This window comes from Myodes glareolus, chromosome 6 (genome assembly GCF_982192425.1).
Source record: "Myodes glareolus chromosome 6, mMyoGla1.1, whole genome shotgun sequence".
NCBI classification, from domain to species: Eukaryota; Metazoa; Chordata; class Mammalia; order Rodentia; family Cricetidae; genus Myodes; species Myodes glareolus.
The window spans coordinates 44,404,984-44,409,086 of record NC_142031.1 but is presented as its reverse complement, the minus strand read 5'-3'; the positions used below and the strand labels follow the sequence as shown (position 1 = coordinate 44,409,086).

Genomic DNA, 4,103 nt, shown 5'->3' with positions numbered 1-4,103 from the left:
GAAACTGGATGTAAGCCAGCGGTAGTTTGAACTTCATAGTCAAAGCCTCTTTCAATTTTTGTAGATAAGATTTGAAGAGCTATACTGTGTCTACTCCAAATGTGCAGCACCATAATATGTAGTTTCCTTGTGTTCATCAGGAGTCAGTGCATATACTACTTTCAAGGGCACTAGCCCACAATATTAAAATTAGGCCATCCCTTTACTTTAAAATGATTTGTGTGTGTGTGTGTGTGTGTGTATGTGTGTGTATGTGTGTGTGTGTGTGTGAGAGAGAGAGAGAGAGAGAGAGAGAGAGAGAGAGAGAGAGAGAAAGAGAGAGAGAGAGAAATGATATCATTTCATACTGTTATATGGATGGCACTTTGTAGATCCTATGAAGATTTAATGAACAATCCATGAAGAGGAGTTATAGTAGTGCTATTTGATTTAAGATAGTGGAGTGTGTTGAAAAATGGGTTTCCAAAATAATGTAAAGAATAAGTGACTTAGTTTGACAAAAAAAACAACATATGTTGTGTTAATAATAACTGTAGAATGTAGAATGTTCTGAGAATAACTCTTAATGAAGGAAGTGAAACAGTGATAGCCAGCTGAAAAGTTTAGACATTGTCCGTCCAACAGTAAAACCAATGTGTTGTAAGTGAAGTCTTACTTTCTGGAGACTATGAAAATGTTCTGTTGATTTCCCCAGGTGTGAGGCAGGTGCAGAACACATGAAGACTGTCTTCCACCAGCAAGTTTCTTGATCTGGAACCTGGGAAACAAAGAATTCATTTCTGCATGTCTGTAGAGAACAAATGTACTCCATATAATCACTGTCTATGTGAATGTACTATGTTTCTCTGCATTGTATCAGAGCAAGTGAAAGTTAGTATGTGGTTGGTGTGAGTGTTAAGGACACTTAATGTAAAGTGGGGAAATTATAAATGTAATTGTATGGGTGGCCATAACCCAACGAAACTTAAACATTTAGTAGGTGGATTCTAAGTGGTTCTGTATTTCATATTTTTTCTTAAGTTTCTAGAGGATTCAGATTCAATATCAGCTTCTACATGGTGGCTTGAAATCAAATCATTTACAGGAGTGAAACCGATAAACCCATCTATAAGTACAACCACACATTTGGTGCACATGAAGGCATACCAATCAAATAAAAGAAAAGAAAAATTTTATAAACATAATTATAATATATGGCATAGTACCCAAATAATAAGCATTGGTGTATCAAATGTAGTTTTCAAAGCAGTTGCTGTTATTTGTTTAATAAATTAACATTTTGATAAACTCTTTATGTTTGTGAGCATACATTTTTCCTTAATAAAAACATTCATATAGAGTGTTAATACATTAAATACATCAATATTAATGAACAGAATTCAGACACAGTTCATACTTTTATGTCTATTGTTGTCTTTTTGATGAACCCCTCAACAAAACTGTTACCACATACTTCAAGGTCACATTGGAAATTGAATGCCAGGTTAATCAATTTCTTAATACATCTACCAACTCTCCTCTCTTTATCTTATCATGATTTTCTGGCATTAAGTGGGTAGCTTTCTCAGCCTGCCTGATCTTTATCTCATACAGGATATTTGTTAGAATATGTAAAACCCCATCATTAAATCCCTCGTGGAAATTCACACTAAGACCATAGTATCATTATATCCAATGAGTTTATATACTCTGTGTATCATTATGGTTCTAAATACCGATGTGTGACTTTCACTTTCACTTTCTTACATGCTTCTCTTACCACAGAGTTTGTATCTCAACACCTTAAAGCTAAATTAAGGTACATGTCTTTTTGGTATCTGGAAGATATAGTGATCATAGTATTTTCAACTTTAAGAAATATGTACATTTAGGACAAAGAATGAGCCTTTCTGAGAGAAATCTCACATTCCTTTAACACAATAACTTGTGTTAAGGGGGATTGAAGTCACATACAATAATCTGAAGTCTCAAGAGAATATAGAGCATAGATATAATGTGAGCAGAATCTAGGAAGGAAATTCATATGCACAAATGAAACAGGAGAAATTCCATGACCTTGTCTTCTCTAGAGAGATGTAGCTCTTATGTAGCTAATCAATCATAAATAAGTAAAATTAGATAGATTGTTTACCTGAAAAGAGTTGTTAGTTATATGAGATCCTTTTCTTCCTTACCAATTACGTCTCGAGTAGACTTATCTTGTTCTTTTGGAAATCACTGTGAGGCTGAGGCTGCATGGTACGTTGTGAATTTCAGTCCCACTGGATACATCTACACAACATGCCAACACCCAAGAATTAAAAAATATTTTGAAAATGGGAATAAATAATTGTAAAAGATATAGGAAAAGGGTTTTGGCTGTGAGATATTTTGCCTCCTAATAATATCAGCAGATAAAAATGGTAAAATCTCACCATATTTTTTAATCAAATGTGACCTGAACAGGGAAGACACCAACAAGCATGCCAAACTGGATAGGGGAAAGCCCATGAAACTTCAAATCACTGGAAAAAATTAAAGATAACCAAGTCAAACTGGAAGCAGTAGAGGTACTCCTAACCAAGAAAGAGCACATCAATTGATTACCCATGACCAAAGGATTATCCCTGATAATATATAAATGATAAATGATATAAATATGCAAGTATCATTATAAGAACTTCACAACTTGCATTTAGAGATATCTGTTAATGTACAAATAGATATATGCAAAAAATAATAAATTTATGAAAAAATAGATCATGGATTTGAAGGAGAGATAATGGCATACATGGAAGGATTTGAAGGGCAGAAAGGAAGAGAAATGCCTTACTTTAAATAAAATCTTGCAAATAAATAGAAAAAATGTAGCTGCTTGGCCACAATGGCATGTCCAGCTACCTATAAAAGGATCCTGTAATAATTTATGTACTTTCTAGAATTATATCATATAGGATAGTCCTTGATATTGAAGGAAACATAAAAAGGAAATTCTGCATTATACATAACAGTCATCAAAGGAAATTTGCACTTCATACACTAGTACTATCCCTTGTAGCACTATGTAGAGGAACACAATTCCTACAAATAAACATAAACTTCATCTCTGATCTGAGATGTAAGAGGACCACATGCCTATAAGGAATCATTGGGCAGCCATGTGACTGTGCCCAGCCACTGCTGATTTGCATGTGCCCAGAGGACAGCCCACGGTCCTGAGGACTTCTTCATAGTCTGATCACACCCTATGTTGGAGTCAGCCTCACACAGGTCACAGCACAGACATGAGGCCAGTCACTCATCTCCTGGGGTTGCTGCTGCTCTGGCTTACAGGTAAGGAAGACATCATAGGAAATGTATATAGCTTAGTATGGCTGGTCATGCCTGTTCTCAAGGAAAGTTCTCTTAAATTAATTAATTGTGTGGAAATTTGATTTCAATTTTCCAACCTCAGGTGCCAGATGTGACATTCAGATGACCCAGTCTCCAACATCCCTGTCTGTGTCTCTGGGAGACACTGTCACCATCACATGTCAGGCCAGTCAAAGCATTTCCAATTATTTGGCATGGTATCAGCAGAAACCAGGGAAATCTCCCAAGCTCCTGATCTATGGTACAAGCAGCTTGGCAGATGGAGTCCCATCCAGGTTCAGTGGCAGTGGATCTGGCACACAGTATTCTCTTAAGATCAGCGGCCTGCAGCCTGAAGATGCTGCAGTTTATTACTGTCAACAGTATTACAATTGGCACCCCACAGTGATACAAGGCATGACAAAAACTACTGCTGTAAGCAGAAGTGAGAGTCAAGTTTGCCCAAACTGTTCGTTCTGGGATCTCAAGATGCTATGACAGTTTTACATTGTGAAGATACAGAAGTCCATGTGATGTTTTCAAACGGAGGTCAGAGGAAATTTTATGTCATAAATCTGTCCTCTTTCCAAACAAAAACATTAAAAACACAGGCTTTCTTTTCATTATTTCCAAGATATGAAAGCTTTTCCTGAGCCACAATAGTAGGAGAGTACAGACTCTCAGTTTTTCCTCTTTAATTCACAGATGTGTTCTAGAAAGGAATTGATTTCACATACTCCTCACACCATATAACTAATAAATGTTAAAATATC

General features: G+C 36.1%; 1 long non-coding RNA gene across 1 annotated transcript; it reads left to right on the top strand.

Moving 5' to 3' along the window:
• Positions 1-2,901: 2,901 nt before the first annotated feature.
• LOC148121774 (uncharacterized) lies at positions 2,902-3,592 on the top strand. Its single transcript, XR_015737983.1, has 2 exons — positions 2,902-3,312; positions 3,434-3,592. It is a non-coding gene; the product is annotated as an uncharacterized LOC148121774 (long non-coding RNA).
• The last annotated feature ends 511 nt before the right edge of the window (positions 3,593-4,103 follow it).